This window comes from Pteropus alecto, unplaced genomic scaffold, assembly GCF_000325575.1.
Source record: "Pteropus alecto unplaced genomic scaffold, ASM32557v1 scaffold21, whole genome shotgun sequence".
In the NCBI taxonomy this organism is placed as follows: domain Eukaryota; kingdom Metazoa; phylum Chordata; class Mammalia; order Chiroptera; family Pteropodidae; genus Pteropus; species Pteropus alecto.
The window spans coordinates 20,443,903-20,468,153 of record NW_006436282.1 but is presented as its reverse complement, the minus strand read 5'-3'; the positions used below and the strand labels follow the sequence as shown (position 1 = coordinate 20,468,153).

At 42.6% G+C, this 24,251-nt stretch overlaps 1 protein-coding gene across 4 annotated transcripts in view; it reads right to left on the bottom strand.

The window, feature by feature from the left end:
* CREB5 (cAMP responsive element binding protein 5) overlaps nt 1–24,251 on the bottom strand; it is a 380,590-nt gene that overhangs the window by 318,744 nt on the left and 37,595 nt on the right. Inside the window, exon 1 of one of the 4 annotated variants that reach the window (XM_025046871.1) lies at nt 3,546–3,560. The exons of the other annotated variants lie outside the window; for them this stretch is intronic. The gene's annotated coding sequence lies outside the window, so the exon portion shown is untranslated. Of the gene's footprint in view, nt 1–3,545; nt 3,561–24,251 lie in introns of those variants that run through there. 4 annotated transcript variants of the gene reach the window in all.

Sequence of the window (24,251 nt, the reverse complement as noted above, 5' to 3'; positions counted from 1 at the left end):
GGCATTCTCCAGTTCTATCTAGAGGACAGAGCAGTCGTGTTCAGAGTCCGCGCCATCTCACGGTGTCAGCTGAATACAAGGTAAAAATACACTCAAAGACTTGATTCAGATTCCTAACACACTATGCTGCAAATGTCAAGCATGTGAACATCTGACGGTGTTAGCAGGTCACTTAAAGGCCATGTCGAAGCAAAAATCTTATGTCATCTGAAGAGTCTGCCATCATCCTAATAAGGTCCCCTTTCTAAATACTAGCAAAAGGCACACATTCATCTGTCTTCCCAGAGAAGGCATAATTTCCTTTCGTGGCCTAGTAAGGGAATTTGGAAATATACTGAGTCAATTTTCAGTTGCCTCTGTTACGGGGGACACTGCTGACATTCAACTGGGGGGTCAGAGATATAAAAGATTCCATGACGTGCTGGATGGGCAGCCCTGTGCAACGCCACAGTCTCCCAACCCAACAGCCAATAGTGCAGCTTTTGCAAGAGTAATAACAGCATAAGCCCCACTGGGTCATGGTTTAGAGGTGAGAAGCAGGTAAGAGTAAAAGCGAAACAATAAAATCAAAGTCAGCACACAGCAGAGGAGATGAAAAGAAAGGACGAAACCCACCTCTTTGCACTTTGCAAAGAGCTCGGAAAACCTCGGACCAAGTGAAGCTTAGGAGGAGGCTAGACTCAGTGCCAATAAAAACTTTATGAATATTCAAAACAGTATGTGAAGTTATCATCCCTGTTCATTGTGGGGGAGGGAGGGTGGGGACTGTGGCCAAAATTTTAACTCAGCACAAGCATACCCGTTCAAGGTCAATCCATCGAGGACTCAGATGAATAAGGGAGTATAAACTAGAGTAGGTTTTTTTAGATGAATTACCTAGTTTGGCTGCCTATAGCCCCCACCACCCAGTTAAATCACCACATCGTTTTAAGCAGTGTCTACTCAACAGGAACAAAAGAAAGCACTGGCCCAACGCGGAAAAATGGCTCTTGCTCAGATGCCTTTTTATTCCTGATAATTGCCCATTGAGTTTATACTATTTGAAGATAGTTCCATCAAAATGAATGTGCTTTTTCTTTCCTTTGCTTTTTCTTTTTTTTAAATTTAAGTAGAGAACACCACAAGCTTCTAAATTCTGTTTTCATGTTGCCGGTACTATCTGATAGCAATTCATAGAATGCTTATTTGGGGAACATTGGTCTCCTAATCAACTTCTCAGTGAGGAAACTTAACAGGCCAAAAATTTTTATTTATATATTTATATATAATGTATGACGTTTGATATATATGTTTATGTACATATATACATATACACACATATATGTACGCACACACACAAATGCATATATACTTAAGGTTTTTTTCTCTTTTGGGCTAGTAAGTTTTCTCTTTGGGCAGTTGGAATGTATGCGAGTACAGGTATATATTCATGCACACACATTACAGAGATTATTTCATCTCCATTAACTAGTTTGAGACTCAAAACTAACGGCTGGTCCCTACCGTACCTCGGGGAGGATGCCAAACCCACAAGAAGGCAGAGTAAGAAAATCCAGTCCACCTCTCGGCACAAGGTCACCACAGTTAAGGATCATTAAACTTGTATTTTAAAAGTGCAGAAATAAGCTGTATTTTTGAGGATCACTAAGTTGTATCCATAGACTAGAAAAGTCCTTAATGTATTTCTCCACTTCCCATTAAACAAAAGAGTCACTCACTAAAGCCTACGAATCCTCTAAAACACCCTGAAAAAAGGACACGGCAAGAAAAGGCCTTTTCCTTGAACCACCACCCACGAGAGGTTGCGCTGTACCAGACTCCCAATTCATCAAAAGGTCCGAGCCCTTCACAAACGAATGCGAGGGCCAGCTCCTTCGGTCCCCCAGGGCTCTGCCTCCAGACAACAGCACCATTTTTCAGTCAACACTCCACATCAGCATGGAAAGGGGAAGAGGATTTTTTAAATGCCCCTGCTCTCCACAGCCTAGGACCCTCCTTAAGCATGAATGCGGTCTCTTTGCTCAGAGGGTGTAGATCAGGTCCTGGGAAAAACCCTGGACCTGGACTCTTTCGAGGGGGAAAGCGAAAGGGGGAATGGGTGTGCACAGCACCCAGAGGGGATCTGGAGGGAGGCTCATCAGACGTTTCCTTTGAAAGGCTGAGTCAAGGGGAAGGGAAGAGGCGAGCCCCCAAATCTGAGTTAATTGCAGCTGCTCAACGAGGGAATTCAAGGATCTTCACAGGGCATTGTTCACAGGCTGCTTAGTGGAAAGTGGCCTGTGGACAATGATTGATTACCCGTCAAGCAGAACTTGTTCAAAAGTGATTCAACTCAGCCTGCACTGGGGGTAGGATCAGAAATCAAGGACACTGGTCTCATTCATTCATTCTTTCTGCACGTCATCACAGAGCACCCACCATGCATTCGGCCCCACGACAAAAGCATGAAGGCGCCACAAAGATAGTCCCTGCTCTCTGAGCACTGACCATCCGATAGGGAGACAAGGCCTGTGCAGATGTCTATGGTGGAAGACAGAATGTTAAAGGCCAAAATGTAGTTTTAGCAAAGCGCTATGAGAGTTCAGAGGCCATGCACGAGAAAGCAAGGCTGCATCATTAACTACATCAGGTGCCATGTAATCTTCCACAGTTAACTATTTCTCATAAAAAGATGTCAGTTCAAAGCACACACACACGCACACACAAACTTAGAGCAATTTTTTAATACTAGAAGTAAGGTTTTTTGTTTGTTTTAATTTAGGCTTTATTTTGCTTTCAATCTCCATAGGACTGCATTAATTGGGGTAAGCCTAACATTGCAGCCAGGGGGCCAGATTTTATGTTAGAAAATAGATAATTAAATGTCAGCGCCCTCGCTCACTAGCTGTGTGATCTTGGGCAAGTTATTTAACTTCTCTGAACATTATTTTTGTCACTATAAAAAAAGACGATAGATATGGAGAAGGCCAAATAGGATGATATTTGGGAAAGTGCCATGAAATGTTGGTCACTGCTTTTATTATAGAGTCACCTTGTATAAGCACATGGAGCTTATACATCAAGGTACAGGATGGCAATCAGTTATGTCTTCACCTGACGGCATGTGTAAAGAGATTAAATATACTGAAGGATGCTGGAGGTGATGATCTTTAAGGAGATTCTGACTTTCTATGATTTTCTGATAATCTAGCAATTATCAAGCAAAACCTTATCTACTAGCTTTTGACTTGGAGGCGCCCAAGTAGACTTAATTTTTTGTCTTCTAATTGAGATATGATGTCAAGAAATGCTTTGGAGTCCGTGGTGTTCAAACTCTAGCTCTGCAATCTACCGGCCGACCTATGAGCTTGGGGAATGGGTCACTTGACTCTGGGATAAATTTGGCTATTGCTGGCTGAGGAAGCCAGGGAACAGCAGACACCTCACCCTGAGCATGGAAGAGTCAGAGCCGGAACCGCACCTGAATGCGTCCGCCTTCCTTGAGCATTGTTCCCGACCACAGAAATGCAGGTAAAGCTCTTTGCCAGGTAAGTTCGCCCCCTCACCTGAGCGTGGCTGCAGTCTCCTTGCAATGCACACTCTAGACACACTGAAGGTAGAAAAACATGAGTTTAGAAGGTGCCTGGGATAAGCTGAGAAACTCAGTGCCTCCTTATCAGTGGGTGCTTTTAGGCTTAACCAGAGTCATTAGAAATAAGACTGATACCGATTGTGACTTTTTTTATATTCACTATCCCCCTGGGCTATCAAAAAAGAAATCTTCCTTTTGTTATTAAATTTTCTCTAGCAAATTACATGTTCCCTTATCATCTTATGCTTCTTCTTATTCTTGCTCTTTCTTATTTTCTCTTTTCTTCTCTCACATTTTTGTTCCCAAAATATCCCGTGGGGTATTTAATAAAAATACTTCAAAACGAGCATGAAGAGTTAGTTATCTGTGAAACAGAGGACGTCACGGCACAATCGCAGATCGGGTCATTTCAACGACCTGGGGAAATGGAGAGCTGACATCTCAGTAATAGAGCAACATTTCCTAATCCAGGACATTGGGGAGGTCAAGATGAACAGCCCGAGACCTCTGTCCCTGAAAGCAGGTCACCTCTCAATGCAGAAAGGTCTGTATGTGTGGAAAGCCTAATAAATTTTTGAGTTTTTTAATACTTGGGAGTAGTCAAAATCTTACTTAATGAAAATATCTCCCCCACGTCCTACAATATCCTTTGTGTTGGGCATTTTTAACCTCAGAAAAGCATTTTCCATCAAGGCTGAAAAAAAGCCTCGGTTAGATACAACTTTGATTTATCTTCTCCACTAAGCGCCTCTGAAGGGAGCAGAGCCAGGCAAAGCCGTTCTCATATGAGCTGGGATGGCGAAATTCCCAGTTATTTCCCAAACGTTCAGTGTTCCGATCCACCTTCATGATACCTACATCAAAAGATTTCTGGTATTCTCGAAGTAAGGGGATTATTTACATAGTGACATCAAGCTAATGTTTGCAAGATGCTTCAGGGACCTTGAATGCAAGTTGGAAGTTGTAGCATCGTCATTATTTCTTCATCTGTCCTCTACTGTTTCCAAAGAAACAGAAACAACCACTCAGACAAACACACACAAAAAATCCTCCGGACACCCAAGTTAACCAATGTCTCCTTTCTTCCCAAACCACCAATCAGCCAGTCACCGGGCAAACAGCTCAAGCACCAGGCAAGGAAAACATGTTATTTTTCTGGGCAAGCCTTAACTTCACTGCCTACAAAACACAGCCCCACGGGGCACTTCCCACACATGGGGAGACTAAGGCTGCCCTCTCACGCTGGAAACCAATGGTTAGCGGTCGACGCCTGCGGTGACGGAGGCCAGGATTTATCAGCATGCGCCCTGAAGTCCAAGTTCATTTACCCTCGGGCTTCCCTTCACGCACCAGTACTTACACCCAAGCCAACTCCCCAATGCCTCTCTCACTGGTAATACTCAAAGAAGCTCCAGAACGAGCAGCAGGAGAGAGATGGTTTCTCTCCTCCGGCGAGCTTCATCCCTCAGCCGCCCAACACCCAGTGGGCTCCTCAGAACGAGAGAATTTGCTCAAAGTCACTGCTGGACAGTGAGTCAACTTGGATGTCTAAATGTCCTCTGAAAAGGGCAATTCAGTGAGCTACGCTGAGAAAAAGAAAGCAAAAATAAACAACAAAAATAAAGCTCCTGGGAGTCAAGTTCCACAGTGTGCATGAGCCACATAAAAGCACAGCCCCGAGCACTCGTCAGGAATCTTCGAGGTGTAAGAGAGTCTCCTGCCACAGGCCGGGGTCACGGACTGAAGGTGACAATGAGACACTCCCTCGAACATCTGGACGAATAGGCCCAGCACTGGGCCTTTCCAGACGGCGGACGGTGGCCTCTGTCTTCACTCGCTCACCGACCCCAGACTCCTGACCGGGCTGGCTGCTTCATGCGGCCAGCAGAGCACAAACCATGTCGCCCAAGCCCAGCGCAGAGTCAGGGTTTTAAGGTGGCTGAAGGGCCACTGGCTTCCCTTATTTCCCGCCTTCCTCCAGAAGACTCGTCAGTCTTCCAGCAAATGTCTCTGGAGGACGCGGTTCGGTGCCTTGCGGGGAAAGGGTGGTGAAGGAGACCGATGGGGTCGCCATTCTCACAGAGCAGAAGCAAGCAGAAACCCCAACCACACAAATCGAGCAAGTGACCAAGAAAAATAACCTTTTTGCAAAGTCCATAGAAAGCAATAGAGAAGGTGATACGATAAAGACGAAGTGGACAGAGGAAGCTTTTTAAGGGGCAGTCGGGCAACCCTCTCCGCGCAGGCCGCATGTGAGCCGAGGCCTGAGAAGCCAAATGAGCCATTTGAAGAGAAAAGGAGAGATGGCGTTCCAGTAGAGGGGACCCCAAAGGCGGAGAGCCTGGCATGCGTGAGGGCCTGGCAGAAGGCTGGTGAGACTGGAGGGTGGTGGGTGAGGACGAGAAGGCCCGCAGGGATCCCTAAGAAGCAGGCGGGCCTCAAACCATCCAAGAGCAGGATTTAGTCTAAGAGTCAAGAGAAGCCCTGAAGAACTCCAGGCTGTACAGAGAGGGATTTCGAGCAGTTAACTTTTCAGCCTCTCAGTCCTCACAGGAAACATGAGGCTCATAATCACTCACTCACTTTGGGGCAGCGGCGAGGGTTAAAGGCACACCAGGACTGCGGCGGAGGCTGGAACAGACAGAGCAGGTGTTCTCTGCCTCGTACACTAAACGTCACAGCCCATCTCGTGCATGAATAAATATATACTCCCCCAGGCTCCAAATGGCAATGTTGTCCTAAGAATGAGAGCGAGCGAGAAAACAAAGAATAAACAGCCTCTGTGACGTAGCTAACACCGGCCTGCAATGCGACAGTGTGAACGCCGACCTCGGGATCAATTCTTTCAGTCACCACGTTAGTTGTAGCTTGAGGTCACACAGCATGGTTTTAGACGATGGCCGTGTGACCTTGAAGGAAATTTAACTTCTCTGTTCATGCCCACTCATCGATAAATGGAGACAATGCCTACTTCATAGGCTTGTTTTAAAGATTTATATGTAGAATTAATACAAATATATAACATTATTACATATTGAATATATAGACTAATGTCTGATATACAGTAAACGTACAATACATATTAGCTAAAATTATCGTAATTTTTTTCTGTCGGAAGAGACATTAATTTGTCTTTTAAACAAGACATTGAAGCCTTTTTGATCCCATAGAATCAAATTTAGGACAATCTCAGCTACTATCTTTTTTTGCTTTGACTATTAAATAGCATATTTTGTAGTTAGTGGTTAAAAGAACATTTGGGGAGAAGTGGAGAAAGTGCACCAAATATAATTTTTATAGCTCAATGGGTTAGATTTGTTTTGGTTGGGTTTGGTTTTCACAGACCTGAGTAAATATTTTAAATGTAAAGACTCAGTTTATCCACTAAATTGGTAAAGAAAACTTTGGCAATAGACAAGTCATGTTTCACCTCAAGTCATGGTTTTATGTATTTAGCGTATCCTGAAGGACAGGTGCCAAAACGTGAAGAGCTTCACAGTGGCTACCGCTGGGCAATGAGATTATGCATTTCTGTGTGTATCTATACTTTCCTTTTTCCTATCATGAACATGGATTTCCTGTGTACAAAATAAATCAAAAGTTCGATGTAAGATAAAATCAATCTATTTGAAGTATGTGATGATGGCAAGGACATAGTAAGAGTCCATGAGCCCGCCTTGCCCTTTGCAGCTGTCTGTTGCATCTTGGGCAAATTTCTAAGCCTGTCTGTCTCATTTCGGTTGGGAAAGGGACAAAACAGTCCTTTTTACACAGAGTTGTGGTAAAGATTGAATGAGGCATATAACAAACATTCACAAAATCACAGCTCTGTAGAAGTATTTAGTCTTTAAGAGTATCTAGATTCAAATCTTGGTTCTTTAATTAATTAGTTGTGTGACCTTGAATACATCCCTTAACCTCTCTGTGCCTCAGTTTCTTCATTTCTTGTACTAATGATGCTTACCTCATAAGAATAAAACAGTATGTAAGTATCCGAGGAGTTAACATATGTAAACAATTTAGAACAGTGCCTGGCACATAGTAAGTGCTATGTAACTGTCAGCTCTTATTTCCATTATGCAATCTGAATCTAAAACTTCTAAAAAGAATATGGTTAAATAATCATGTAAATATAGTTTATTTCATGGTGACAAAAGTAACAAGCAAGAATAGCATGGTAGTTTAGTATCATTCATTGGCAGAGACACTAATTTTTATTCATGTATGAACTTATTATGTTTATATGGCACAAAAGAAAAAAATTTGATCTCTTTTAGTTTGATATAGTCCCATTCATTTATTTTTGCTTTTACTTCCCTTGCCTTTGAGGTCAAATTCATAAAATCCTTTTAAATCCAAAATCCAAGATAAGTTTAGTTCCTATGTTTTCTTCTATGCAATTTATTGTTTCAGGTCTTATATTCAGGTCTTTGATCCATTCTGAGTGAATGTTGGTATATGGTGACCAAGAGCAGTCTACTTTCTTTCTATTGCATGTGGCTTTCCAATTTTCCCAGCACCACTTATTGAAGAGGCTTTCTTTTCTCCATTATATATTTTTGGCTCCTTTGTAGAAAATTATTTGCCCACATATGAGGGTTTATTTCCGGGCTTTCAATTCTGTTCCATTGGTCTCTGAGTCTTTTTCAGCCAATACCACGCCATTTTGATTATTGTCATTTTTTGGTATACTCTGAAGTATACCAAAGTCAGGCCGTGGGATACCTCGGCCTTGTTCTTATTTCTCAAGATAGCTTTGGCTATTCGAGGTCTTTTGTGATTTCACACCATTCTGATGACGTTTTTGTTCTACTTCTTTAAAAAATGTCATTGGGATTTTGATATGGATTGTATTAAACCTGTATTTTGCTTTGGGTAACGTGGCCATTTTAACTATATCGTTTCTTCCAATCCATGAATATGGAATATATTTCCATTTCTTTGTGTCTTCTTCAATTTCTTTTAACAACGTCTTGTCGTTTTCAGTGCATAGGTCCTTCAAATGAAAAAGCTTCTGCACGGCAAAAGAAATCATCAACAAAATAGAAGCAACCAACTGAATAGAAGGAGATACTTGCCGACAATACCTCCAAAAAGGGGCTAATATCTAAAATATATAAATAACTCATACAACTCAACAACAACAAAAAATCCAATTAAAAAACGGGCAGGGGACCTGAAGAGACACTTCTTCCAAGAAGATATATAAACGGCCAACGGACATATGAAAAGATGCTCAACTTCATTAGCTATTAGTGAAATGCAAATCAAAACCACAATGAGATACCACCTCACACCTGTTACAATAGCTATCATCAACAAGACAAGTAACAACAAGTGTTGGAGAATTTGTGGGGAAAAAGGAACCCTCGTACATTGCTGGTAGGAAGGTAAATTGGTACAGCCCCAATTTAGGTTGCAGGCAGATTGTCCAATATTTCCTGGCTGTTCTATGTAACCTTATGTTCACTGCAGCATTATTCACTATGGCCAAGACATGGAAACAACCAAAGTGCCTTTCGATAGATAACTGGATAAAAATAGCTGTGGTACATATATACAATGGAATATTACTCAGCCATAAGAAAAGATGAAATACTGCCATTTGTGACAACATGGATGAATCTTGAGATTATCATGCTAAGCGAAATAAGCCAGACAGAAAAAGTTAAAAACCATATGCTTTCGCCTATATGTGGGATATAAAACTGAAAACAACAAACAAATAAGTCAAACAAACGAAAATAGACACAGACAACAGTTTAGTGGTTACCAGAGGGAAAAGTTGTGGGGGCAGGATGTGAGGTAGATATGGGTAAAGGGGTCAAATATACGGTGACAGAAGGAAATTTAACTTTGGTGAACACAATGCAATATATATGACGTATTATTGAATTGTGCACTCGAAACTTATATAATTTTATTAACCAATGTCTCCTTGATACATTTAATAAAAAATTAATAAGGTCCTAATTTTTACTTATTTCCATATATTGAAACAACAAGCTATAATTTCAGGACTACTCATCAAACTCTTACTTGTCTGAGCTAATTTCTTCAATGAGAATTTTCTGATGTCGTTCTGTCTTTATATCTTTCCCCCAGCATAGAATAGGATTCGGTAAGTCTGCATGTGTATTTGTTAGAATGTATAATCAATCACACTGTGTGGCAAGCACAAAAGGGTTTCAGGTCATCCACTTATTTATCGAGTACAATTTTTGCTGGAAGTCCACCTTGTCTGGAATTATGCTAGGTACTGGGGAGACCTAGATGAAAAAAAGACATAGTTCCCAAGAAATAATACCCTATCGCTCTGCTCTTTACCATTAATCGCTGCATGTCTTTGGATGTGCTGCTTAGTCTCTCTGAACTTTAGTTCCTTTATCTGCAAAATAGGAATAATAATAATAACTACTCATAGATTTGTTTTGAAGATTGAATGAGAAGTTGCCTGTAAATCATCTAGTATATGGCAAGCTCTCAATACAGTTAACTATTGCTACATGCCTCCAAGCGGACAGTTAAACATCCATGCAAAAAAAGAGATCAAGTTTCAAGGAAGACTATGAGAGCACAGAAGAATGAGTGACTCAATTTACCTGTAGGAGCCACGATTTAGGAAAGTGAAATTAAGCTATTATTCTTAACACGTTCTATTCCCTACTCTGGTGCCTTCCCAAACCACTGCCAATGATCCCTGGTTGATCTGTCCCTATCTTAGATAAATAAGACTCCATGTTCCATGTCTCTAGTGCCAGACCCAATCAAAGCCTATTCTTATCTTCATTGAAGGTGTGGTCAAGGTTATTTTGTTCAACCACATATCTGATGCTTGAGTCTATTCAACAACACTCCAAAGCACTCACTATCCAGATGTGTCTGGAAGACCTGCAGGGATGAGGGACTGGATACCATCTTTAAGAGACTCAGCAGCATTAGTAGACAGGCCTTGGCACTGGCCTTCAGAAACAGGTTGAGACAGGTAAACTCTATCCCAGAAATGAGCCCATCGCCTCATGCCCACGGCTTGTCTGCCATAGCAGTTCAGGGTCTCATATTTATTCTGCTAGTAAACTCTCCTGATCAGCAACTTGTGACTTCTATTCAGGACACTGGACACTGCCTCAGGTTCTCTTCCCAGGCTCTGTGTCTGGATCTGCTCGCTACCACGGCTTCTTGAGTTCTGACCCTTGACTTACACTGCTCCTCACAGAAGCACATAATGACCTTCTAAGGCCACTTGCCCATCTTCATTTGCTCATTGCTTAAAAACTTCCTCCTCATAGGAAACTAAACCCTATCTCTCTGTAACCTGTAGTCAATGGGCTCATTCCCATCCTAGGGGCCATCCTGAAGAAGTATAATCCTTCTTTAACAAGGCAGAGTTTTGAATATCTGCAGGACCACTCAAAACTGCCCACTAGCCCCCACCTCTCTTTGAGCAGAGCAAACATTTCCAAGTGCCTTCTACTGCTTCTCTTGATATGTTCTCTCGTTAACCAAAGCTCTTTCCTAGGATGCTGCCCTAGCCAGCTTGATATGGGTATTGGGCTGATGATGCCTTTTCTCTGTCACTGATCCTAGGGAACATCTGCATTTGTTTAATAACTTCAACGGTAGCCCGAAAAGTGAGCAATGTGGGAGATTCTGACAAATGGGTTGGCTGATATGATCTAGGGTGACTTCTGCACAGCTCTTATCACCCCACAAGAATAATTCCTCCTCTGTCTACAAAGGAAAATAAAGAATTGCAAACATCACCAGGAGCAGTAACCTGTTTTCGTAAATCCTCAATGGGTCTTTGTGACCAGGTGCTCTACTGAAATATTTATTTCCAGAGTTGTGCCCAAGAATGCACAACAAGCAGGGGTCGGGGCTTCGCAGAGCCAAATCTGAGAAGTATGACATCTTTTCCTTTTCGGATGTACAAAGGGCAGGAAAACAGACGAAAGGGTGGAATAGAAGGTTACATCCAGGGCCTGGAGTAAGTAAGCCGCCATAATGCCACAGCCAGTCCTAATGACCCTCCTTCACTGAGAGGACAGTACTGCTGGATGGCCTTCCTCTGCCCCTCCAGACCTATTCTCTGCTCCCCTCTGCGTCCTAGGAGGCTTCCCCCAGATCCTTTGACTGGAGGTTGGAAGAAAAGAGAAGTCAGGTGTCTCCTCCCTGCACTGCCTCTCTGCTGGGGTTTGGGTGGCAGTGGCTGTGTGTCTCCACATATGGCAGGCAGCCTCTCTCTCATCTAAACCCTGTGGGAAGAACCCACAGCTAAACCCTGTCTAGTGGGTTCTTCTCTTGGCCCCCTTACCCCTCCAGGTCCAGGGGTAGGAATGGCTCCTTGCTGTAGCTACACCCTGGTAGGCCTGCCCGCAGCTATGAAGTAATCCCTTTAGTCCATTTTCTCTCGTTATTCTGCAGGGACCCTGACCGACACAGTGGCCTATGTTTGAGGAATATTTAATCATGCTCATAGGCCTAGAACTACTGTGACTACTAATTCTCCCAGATCACAACTCAGATTTGCAAGACTTCAACTTAGGGGCTCAGAGGGGCTCAGAATTGCCTAGAGGAGTCAATGGACCAGAAAGATGTCATTTGACCACCCGTTGGGGTAGCTCTCAGAATCCAGATGTCCCTGGACAAAGAAGTCATGCCATCCAGTGCATCCCTGGGATGAGGCGGAAGGACTTGTTTGGAAATGTTTCCCAATTAAGGGCTGTTGGTCCTATTGCACGCAAAGCTAAATCAAAAAGCAGCCAGGAAGACAGCAATTTATTGCGGTTTATTAGTCCTCATCACGACCCTATGGAAAAAGTATCATATTCTCCCTAGTTTACTGATGAGAAATTCTAAGGTAAGCAACCTCCCTAAAGACACAGCCAGGGGCCACAGAGGCATCTGCCAATCCTGACGCCCACGGTCTTTCCACCACCCCAACTTCTTTTTCTCTCAAGACTGAAACTTCCCCGAGATAATCATGAAAATTTCCTACTAGCCAATGACAGATATGAGAAACATTATCATTCTCAATTTTCACAAGCTATCAAGCTAAAACCTTAGGGCTTTTTTTTTTTTTCAGTCGTGTACTTAGGATAAAAATGATCAGGTAATAACTAGATGGAATTTACTAGAAAGACCCACCAAAGGAACATAAGAACCTATATTAATAATTTATATTAATGATGCTTTTTATAAATGAAGGTGCTGTTATGCCCTTCGGGTCTGTTTTTATTTCATTTCTTCAGCTGGCCTGAGTCTGGCTTCTCAGTTGTCTTTATTTTGACTGTTTCTGCCCCAAAGAGGTGCTGCAGGTTCTGTGAAATCATTGCCTTTACAGCTGTGCTCGCGGCCTTGCAGAGAGGCAAGAGAAATACAGTCTCTCTGCTTCCTTTTTAAAACCTGACAGTCACACTTTCTCCACTTCAAAGCCACACCATATGACCTCAGCAGGCTGACATAAATGGACACTCATGCAAGAGATTATTCATTCAGTGGCTTTTTCCATATGGTTATTAAAAAAAAAAAAAAAAAGAACCATTTGTTAACCTTTGTGGAGTTTAACAGTTTACAAAGCCATTTTCCATACATTCATTTAATTTGGTTTTTAGAATGATTTATGAAATGGATGTCTTTTTTTCTAATTTTGCAGATGACGAATCTGAGACTTAGAGAGGAAAAGAACTGTGACTGAGGTCACGCCACCGCTAAGAGGCAGAGCCAGGACTTGAATTTGAGCCCTCTGCCCCTAAATACTAGGACAGTCTTAGAACAGAGCAGAACAATCGATGTGCCAGCGCTGTGAGGATATTTCTGCACCTGAGAAATTAACCTAAGTACCAGTGAGTCCTAAAAATACACTTCTGACACAAATCCACGAGTATTGCTCTGGAAGGCCTGATGGCATGTTTCCGAAGATGTGGGGTAGAGGCTGTCCTCTCATCTTGGAGGCTGGAGAAACTGCATCAAGCACATTTCCAGCACCCTTTGCCCTGGATCGAGCTGCAAGACTCTGTGCTGAGGCCTCAGTGCAAGCTCCTATCATCCCCCCTCCCCCTCTACGTCTGAGCTTAAGTCAGACTCCAGAGAACAGTTTGGAGAAATTCAAAGTATCCTCCTTTCCTGCTTTCTACCTCTGCAACAGCCGCCACAGTCCCAGGGTTTCTGAAGCCCTCCTGAAGCTGCCGGAGTCCTGCCATCTCTCCACTAAGTATTCTGTCTGTCCTCGGCACCTCCTGCATTCCTCCTATACAGAGGTGGCCCCAGAATCTCTCCCCTCCCAAAATCAGGCTTAAAGAGGATGGGACTCAGGACGCCTCCCAAGTCTACTCTAAGTGTCCACATTATCTGAATGCAGTCACCAATCCCAGCACATACCAACTGCGTAACCTTTGTGAGCCTCTGTTTCCAGAATAACATAGCACCTACCTCGTTGATATAGTACCTGAAACTACACATATAAAATATTCAGCAAAATACCCAGCACATATCAACACTCTGTAATAGTTATTATTATCCCAGGGCTAAGCAGTTGTGTCTTACAGAAGCCCTGATTTTCAAAAAGTATGACATTCTTGTTTTTATAATAACTTGAAAGTATATGCAGTATGAAAAACCGTATGCAAATTAGATCATCTAGATGAAATGGACAAATTTTAAGAAAGACATAAACTACCAAAACTGACTCAAAAAAATCCGAATAAACCTATAACAAGCAAAGAGGCTAAATCAGTAATTTGAAGAAAAAAAAAATCCCACAGAGTTCAAGTTACATAGCCTCAATGGTGAATTCTACCAAATGTATAAAGAAAAATTAATACCAATCTTTCTCAAACCCTTCACAAAAAATAAAGAGGAGAAAACACTTTCCAATTTATTCTATGAGGCCATTATTACGCTGATACCAAAACCAGACATGGGCATCACAAGGGGAAAAAAAAACTATGCACCGCCATTTCTTACAAATTTAGATGCAAAATCCTCAATAAAATACTAGCAAACCAAATCCAGAAACATATAAAAAGAATTATATACCATGACCCAGTGGAATTTATCCCAAGAATGCAAAGTTGGTGTAACATCTGAAAATCAATCAATATAATATCCCAATTTAATAGAATGAAGAAAAAACACACAATTGTCTCCATTGACACAGAAAAAGCATTTTACAAAATCTAACATCCTTTCATGATAAAACACTCAAAAAACTAGGAATAGAAGGGAACTTCCTCAATCTGATAAAGGAAATGTACAAAAACAAAAAACAAAAAACAATGGATATCATACATAATGGTGAAATGCTGATTCTTTACCCCTAGGATCAGGAAAAAGAAAAGGATATAAATTCTCATCACTTCTATTTCACTAGAGGTCTAGCCAAGGCAATTAGGCAAGAGAAAGAAATAAAAAGCACCCGTATTGGAAGGAACAAGTAAAACTATTCTCAGATGACATAATCTTGTATACAAAATATATTAAAGAATTATCAATTTTAAAAAACTATTAGAACTAATAAATGTGTTCAACAAACTTGTAGGATACAAGTCAATGTACAAAGCTCATTTGTATTTCTATATACTAGCAATGAACAATCAGAAAATGAAATTAAAAAACAATTTCACTTACAATAGCATCAAAATAATAAAACAGTAATAAACTTAACAAAATAAGTGTAAGACTTATATACTGAAAACAACGAAATATCATTGAAAGAAATTAGAGAATACCTAAATATATGGAAAGGCATTCCAAGTTCATGACTTGCAAGGATTAATATTGTTAAGTGTCAATACTCTTCAAATTAATGTATAAATTCATTGCAATCCCAAGCATAATCCCAGATGCCTTTTTTATAGAACCTGACAAGCTGATTCTAAAATTCATATGTAAATGCAAGTGACCTAGCATAGCCAGAACAATCTTGAAAAAGAACAAATTTGAAAGATATAGTGTGCATAAAACATATATATTTCACTATTCAAAAAACACACACTAATTTCTAGACTCCAATCATGATGAGTTAATGAGAAATTATGACTACCAAAAAGGAATTCGTGCAAGAAAATAAATATCACCTTTTTTCTACTCTAAACTCAAGAGTATGAACATCTTACAAGCACAAACTCTAGAACAGGCACCCATCCAAAAAATGCCATAACCAGAACATCCTGCCTTACTGATTGTTGTGTGATATAATAGTGCTCCATAAAGAACGTTGACTATGTGGGTTTTTCCTGCATTGAGTCTATGACTTCCTTCTCATTTGTGTCTTTCCTTTGTATATCTTCTCCTTAGATTACACCTTTGCTAGGTATTTTCATAGGACCTACATCTCTTTGCTACCCCTTCCTCCACTCCTTCATGCTTTTTTCTCCTACATCTCTTTGCTACCCCTTCCTCCACTCCTTCGTGCTTTCTGCCTCTTTTTCGACCACTCCCCTCCCTTTCACAGCTCTCTCCCAGCCCTCTCTTATCACCCACATCTGATAATGGTCAAATTCTCTCAATTCTACTTCTCTTAAATCTGGCTACTTTTCTCCATTCCCATTGGCACCATCTGAGCCAAAATCATCATCATCATCATCTTTAACTGCTTTCTTGGAACAGCTCACAGTATGAAGAGCTGATCTTTACGAAACACTGATCAGTACAAAACAGCTCTCATTTCATCCTCCTGGCAACCCTACTGGGTGGATGTTGTCATTATTCTTCATTTTTAAAATGGGAAAATCAAGACTCAGACAGGCTAAGTCACCTGTCCCCCAGTGCCGACCACTGAGTCTGTCAGACTCCATGGCCTTTATTCTCACCCACGACGCCGTCCTCCCCCGAGTCCTGCCACATGGGCAACATGGCTGCCAGAGTAATGTTTCTAAAACTCCAAGCTGAGCGCAGCACTCTCCTACGTACAACCGTCATTGCCCTCCGGGGTAAATCACGAACTCTTTAATAAGGTTCTGCCTGATGATGTTCTTCCCTAAGCTTCCTGTCTTATTTATTGCCAATTCCCACGAGTCCTTTAGAAATCACCTTAGCCGTCAGTACCTTCATGGTAGACACTGCACCTGAAAAAATGAATTTAGAGACCCTCTAATGGGTTCCCTAGCCCCTCGCCCTAATGTGCCCGAAAGCCCTTGTATGGCAGAACGTCAAATCATCAGAGTTAAAACTGCATGCTCCCCGCTAAGACTATCGAGCTTCAATTCCAGTTCCATTGCTTACCAGTAGGTAATCTTGTGTAATGTATTTTTAATCGCTTTGTGCCTCAGTTTCCTCATTGGTAAATCAGAAATAATAATAGCACTAGAATGTACTTCATTGAGTTGTTATGAAGTTTAAATAAACAACACATGTGAAGTAATTAGATATGGTTAGGGCTTATTTATTCATAGGTGAAGATTTTTCTATTTACCTTCTCTCTTTTACCCTTTTTTGTTTCTTTTTCTGCTATTCCTGTCAACTTTCATTTTCTTTATGCAAACTTCACATTAGTGTATTTTCTTACATTTGTAAAAGATTTAGTACTTTTTAAAACTCTTCTTTCTCAAAGCAATTCTGTGAAGTAGGCAGGACACATCATTTTCCAGAGACATCAAATGTCTTTACATGTCACATGAATGTAGTGGGACAATAGTAATTAGCAGGTAGTGAGGTTTGGTAAGAGCAATAGCAATAGAAGACACAACAGCAAGAACTACGGCTTTAGGAAAATCTTTAGCCACTAATTTCCTTCGCTGAGCCTCATTTTCCTCAAACATAAAATGGAATAATGACACATATGTATAAAGATTGTAGTGAGGATTGAACAAGATAACATATATGAAGCGTCTATTCATTGCTGGGAACATACTAAACATTCAGTAAATATTAGTTAGTGACAACCAGACCCGACAAAGACAAGATCACTGAGTGGGTCAAAGCCAAGGCCAGCATGAACTCGATTTAGACTATACACTTTCCACCACGTTAGCCTGCCTTTAGTTAGTGACAACCAGACCCGACAAAGACAAGATCTTTGGGTGGGTCATACTGAGTGGGTCAAAGCCAAGGCCAGCACGAATTCGATTTAGACTATACACTTTCCACCACATTAGCCTGCCTGTCCACCTGAACATAGCCTGGTCATACTTTCAGTAGAACAAGTCAGTCAGATCATCTATAAATGTCTACTCTGCCTGCCCCTCTGCTCCACCTGAAAGAAGAAAAGGGGAGTATGGAGGGGGGCAAAAGTATAGAAGGGGGCATTTCATGCAATCCATGACGATAGGATTCCAAAACCTAAAATCGCCCCATGAGCCCTGCCTTTGTGGGTGACTTAATGAAGAAACACCTGGCTGTATAACTTTACTCCAGCAACTAGTCTCAATTTTCTGGAGGGTCTTGGCAATAAGGGAAAAAAGACCCCTTTGCCTGCTTCTTATTTTCAGTGCTCTCCCACTCCTCCAGACCAGGACGGTCAAGACACAAACTCAAATCGATAAAACAGGAAATTGAAACACGGAAAACTGGATGGCCGGACAAAGGGTGAGAAAGGTGGGGTTAGCCTGGGTGGCTGAACACCAGCTCTGAAGACAAAGTCCATCCCTTAAGAACATGACCACTACAAGGCGCCCATGCTGATTTTTCCAGGAGGATGTGAATGAAGCAAATTCCACTGGGACACTCATGTGGAGGGGTCAACAAGGGAGTGGAGGCTTCAATGAGTACAGTCCATCTTGGCAGGGAGGGTGACAGGGTGTGGGTGTCCTGTCATCAGATCTGCAGGACATCAACCCAGCCCATTACATCAACAAGAATCGCATCACACAGGGCGCTTCAGGATGAGGCCCATCAGAGTCATCAAATCCCACAGCAAGGCATTAAAAGCCTTTCGCCTCTCTCCTTCATGGTTCTTTCGGGACCTTCTGTGGGAACTGCCATTCCCATGGCCCACTATGTCTCAGGCACCACCTAAGTCTGTAACTTACATTAATACATTTAATCCCCACAACACCCCTTCCAGGAATGCAATAGCATCCATATTTTACTAGTGACTAAGCTGGGTTCAGAGAAGTGAAGTCATTGGCTGCGATCACACAGAGTTTAGCAGAGTTGAGACTCAAACCCAGATCTGTCTGAAACCACAGCCCATGTGTTTTTCCCCAGACTACGCAGCCTCCAGAGTAAGTTCAGGACCCCTCTTGACATAGTCCTTTACTGCCTGCCTATCTTAGCGATGATAAAACCTCAGTAGTAGTAAAAGGCTGTTTTTAACTGTCCCTGTAAACTTAAATCCAACTTTACATACGTTTTCATTGCTTCTTTACATTTTCAAAATACCACCCGCGCCACTCACATTGCAATTCATTACTCAGAGAGTACTACGCTGTCGGGCATCTTGCTAGACACTAGACGACATAAAATAAACCCAGTGTCAGGCCTCCCCTACAGACCCCACAACTAAGCCTGGCTGGATGTAGGGGCTCTCTAAGGAGCTATTACCTGAATCTAAGACAGGGCTTGTTTGCCTCACTGCTAATGTGTCCTTTCTGATACCCCAGTTAAAATACCTGGGCTTCTTCATGCCCAGACAGCAAGGCTTCCAACTCTACGTTTCTAGGGTTTTGTCTCATCTCTCTGTTCTAGTCGTCTGACTAGTAACACAGCTTCCTTTTCCCACGCCTGAAGACCTGTCCAATGATACATATCTGACGGGACGAACACCATTCGATCTGCGGCCTCAGACTGCTTGCTTATTGTGAACCCCACCCCCGCCCCCATGCTGAGTTTTCATCATGAATCTCTCATCAGGACCATGGTCAGTTATTGCAATAGACAACAGGCTAACCCTTCGCTCAGTCAGGCTGGCCAGAGATTCGGTTCTGAGGAGGAGGTTAAATCCAGTTCTAAGCCCACCTACCACCAATTCTACCTTTGAAAGTGACCAGGTTGTACCCAGCCGAGTCACAGGACAAGAAAGAAATGGCTCCTTTGTTTCTCTGGAAGCAAGTCTTCTGTAATCTTAAGTTTTCTTCACGTACCTAATCTACCCAAGCATATCAGCATAAAGTCCAGTCCTTGGCATGGTCCGTTGTCAGGAATTTTAAACTCATTTTTTTTACTTTTTGTGTAGCACCTTCTCAAATTTAAAGACAAATCTTGAAATTATTTTGACAGGAACTACTTTCAGGTCAACTAGTCCCCAATTCCACAAATGCGTATTAACTACCATTAACTGCCTGTCACATGCAGGATACCCGAGATGACCCTGTCCCTTGTACATTAAAGAAATTTGCTATTCAACATATGTAGACTTAGATCCCTGAGATTAGCAGGCCAGTCCAAAATCTAGTAATGCTAAAATTCAGAATGAATTTTAGTGAAAGCTTTACTCGGCAGCGATTGCTCTGACTAGCAAAACAAGAAGTGAGCTTGCCCCAGGCACATTTCTGTAAAGAGAAGCCAAGAATAAAACAGGTGAGGTCTGTCCGTGTGCAAAATGTCAGATGCAACACCCGTATTTAGGAAAGACCTGTGAACCTGCCTCTCTGCTATAGGGACGTGACCTTTGGAGTATTTTTTCACTGGCCTACAAACTCTGCAAAGACTTCGCCACCGCCTCAGGGCTCTTTTCTGGAGAGAATTATTGCGTAACCAAAAGGGTCTTTAAAAGCAGCCTCTCGGCTTGAGAGGTAGTGCCCCCATTAGCAAGCAGTCCATCACGATGAAGCCCTTGGCCAAAGACCATGGCTGCCAATGACCAATCCATAACCATAAGTGAGAGCATTAAGACAGCACAAGAGAGATTTGTTTTCCAAGAGCAAAGGAAACAAACTAGGAGACAATTCTCCAAAGACTGAGCATTCACAACCAGCAAATGTCTGCTGGAAATTTATATGCTGCGAGTGTAAAAGCAATGAAATTCGATAATCTCGAAGCCACAGATTTGTAACTTGCACTTATGTAAATATTTATGGATTCTTTGGGGAAAAAAATCAATCCTCTCAGCCTTTCTCTTTAGTACATGCTTCAGAGGGAACCTTTTTTTTCTCAAGAAGAGGATGTAAACTCTAGCTATTGCTTAGAAACATTAAGTCAGAAGCCTGCCCAAGAATAATCTGAATTCCATTTATGATTTCACACTAACGGATTATATCACGTTCTCTTCCCAACACCAGCGAGAGCACAGAAGAAATGTGATGGTCCCCTCTGCGCCTGTGTCAGAGACCGAAGTGGTTAAAAGTCGACCAGGTCAGTAATATTTCTTACCTAGTAAGATAAGAAATAAAGGGATCGGGCATTTTTCCACCATTACTGAGAAGTAAAATGCAGATAGCTCTCCACTGGTATCTAACAGGAGCACAAGCAGGCCCTTCCCTCGCATCGCCTTGGCCAGAGCTGTTACTGCAGGCTGTTAACCATCTCCTTCCTGTTTTCTCGCCTCTCTAATCCCTCCTTCACACTGCCGCGGGGCCATCTGCCTAGAGTCGGTTTTACTGTTTCACCCCCTCCCTGATGCCCACGTGAAGCATCAAATCCCCAAAGCTCAGCTTCTGTTCCTTAGCAGGACGGTCAAGGCGCTCTGCTGTCCAGCCCTGACTTTTATCCCCTGCCAGGCTCGCAGTTGCATAAATCCTGCATATCTGCAGCTAAATCTCTTGTCACTACCTGAGCCTGCCGCACACTCCCAGCATTGAATTCACAAACGGCCTTTTTCTCATGCTAGTCAGCGGCATCCTTCCTCCTTTCTGTTTATTAAATTTTTTTTCTACCTTCAAGACTTGGTTCAAATGCCATCATAAGAAAATTTCCACTCCCTTTGCCCTTCCTCGTTCACTCCCAAATCATAATGAACTGCTCTGCTTGCTTGAGTGATTCCTCCTCCAGAAAGTGAGTGCTCAGTCCTGTCCATCTCTGCAGCTCCGTGGAGTTTAACCAAGAGCATCGCACATAGTAGGCATTTCGAAATGTGTCTGGGAATCAAAATACGCCTACTAATAAGTGAACGATTTTAATGTCTCAACACATGTAACTGATGACTTAAAGCAGGTCTCATGGGTGGCTTTAACTCCCAACCTACTTCTTTGGTCAAATGCTATGTTTAAAGTTTTGTTCGTTAACTGATTAAAAGACCCAAAGGTGATGGAAGTACTATCTTAGTGCATATTATGGGATGGTCAGACGTCACTGCACAATTATAGAGGAGCCCCATTCGAAGACAAGGGAGGTGGTATGCTGAAGCCACCAGAAGGCCACCACTTCAGCATCCATGATAGAAACTGGGATGGAAGTGGGTACCAACACACTTGGCCCTCTATGGCTGACCAGCCCTGTGTCAAAACAGACTCCCTTACAACGGGCTGGATCCTCCAAGGGAGGAAGATAACTGTTGGGGTGACATAGCAGCTCTTTCAACTTGTAAAGCAGCATTAGCATGCTGGCACCTCAGGCCTTTAGAAAGGAATTGATGTGCTTAATAGCATACCCTGGAATAATATTCACTCCAGTGGTATTTGGGGCCCTGAGGCATGAACACCGACAAGCGAGGGAATAAGGGGATAGGAATAAGGAGTTGGGTGGAGCCACAGGACTCATGATGACATAAACTGGACCTGCTTAGTAGGCTTAGGTGGAGGTGTAGTACCCACCGATGCCATGAGGTGACAGTAGGGGTCAACGAGGCTGACGAGGATGCAGAGGGAAACTAGAAGAGAGAAGCCCTAGAAGACAGAGCAGCGGGCATGCAGTCACTGGTGCCTGTCATCCCAGGTGCCTCGGGAGCTCACATTTGGGCTGATCTGATGTGCCAGGAAGCGGCGGCTGGGCCACACTAGCTGCAACGACCACAGCTTTGATGGAGATTCAAGAGAGAGGTGACAAGGAAACTTTTACAGAATAAGAGCTGGAGGTGAGTCTCTTTCAGATAGCAACTAGCCCGGACCAAATCCCTTCTCAGCAGAAAGGTTTACAAAATCCTGCTCATCCCAGTAAGGTAAAGAAGGCAGCATTTTGATTTAGAGATTTTCTTTTGCTTTACCCCAGCTGAACTGGAGGAAACTTGCACCTTTAACAATTTCATGGGTGACGACATGGTAAGTGGCACCAGAAATAGCTAGAGCAGTGGCTCATGGCAAGGCAGGCCTTACCTCGAGGGCATTTTGAAAATTGTTGGACGCTTCACTTTGGTTCTTACCATAATTGGAGGGGCGCTGTGGGCATCGAGTGGGTGGGAGTCAGGGATACCAATTGTCCTATAATAGACAAGACACTCCTGCTGCACAGACACTTGCTCTGCATCCACCCACCCAACTCTCAAATGCCATCTATGTAGAAAAAAATATAGACTTAAAATCATATGAGAAATGAATTCAATTTTATGTATATAAACTGAATGTCTTTTTACATGATTTTAATAGATGCTGAAATTTTTAGAAATGCAACCCGGAAAAGAGAAGATTGTATTTGGTTTAATCTGGAACTTCACCAAAGTTGTTCGCCATTTGAGAACATCAGATTTGCCCACACGAGACAGCACGTTTGCGGAATGCTCACATTTACAGGGAATCGTACACCAAAGTACAAGGACTTGACCTTTCATTAAGTCTCCATTAAGCACAGCAGCGTCTAGCATGCGCAGACTGCAGTACCGTGCTGGTTCCGCCACACGCCCCACCCCACCCTGACCCCTTCTCTGCCTTTCCCTGCCCTGCTTTCTGCCTCAGGAGGCTGAGCTCTCTGGACTGCCCCCAGGCTTCCAGCCTTCAGCCAATGAGAGGCAGTGGTAGGAAGTCCAAGGGTAAGAGGAGAGAGAGGCTGGGGTATTCACTCCCTGCTCCCCTCCTTCCCAACTCTAAGGTCTGGATGCAGCTGCCTCCCCTCTTCCAGCTCCAGCCCTCACAGAGCTCCTGCAGGCCTCAGCATGGTAAGAACGTCCAGCTGTCCCCAGTCTCTGGGTCCCTCACCATCTTCAGCTGGCTCCCTAAACCCTGCCCTCACATTCCCTCAAGTCTTGTCAATTAAACCCTTTTTTACTATGACATCTCTTTCCTGTCAGATATAAATAATATCATTTCATTTTTTTTTAAAAAAGTTAACACTTCTGATAGAAAGACATCTTATTTTATTAAAACTACATTTCTTTTATTTCCTTATTCTATTATATTTAGGGCATTTGGGTAATCGCGTCTGGGATAGATTTTTTCACCTGTAAGATTTATTGTAAGATTATAACCGTTTATTATAAAATCTTTGTCATGAAGAGGGATCATTTTGTCTGAAGAGGCTAGAGATAATGAAGACACGGGATGGGGAAGCACAACTTTGAGTCACAGCAGGCAAAGAGCTGAGATTGTGCAGTGAGCCTAATATCCATGATAGAAAGAAATCACTCCAAGATGGGCTGGAGTGGCTCAGGGATGGACTGACAGATGATGCAGGAAAAGCAGAGAGATGGGGGCAGGGACCTATTTTCTTGTCAAGAGGAGCTGGCAGATAACGGCAGAACATGCAGCACCGACACCTACATACAACTTGAAATTGCTGTAAATGCGTGTATGTTATATATGTATATACTTTAAAATACATGATCTATTTGGGAAACTCTGCGGAGGTTAGTCAAGAATGTGAGCTCAGGGATCCTCACAAAACTCTTCAGCTTTTTTAAAAGTAAGGCAACTGAACTATGTATAAATCCAACCCA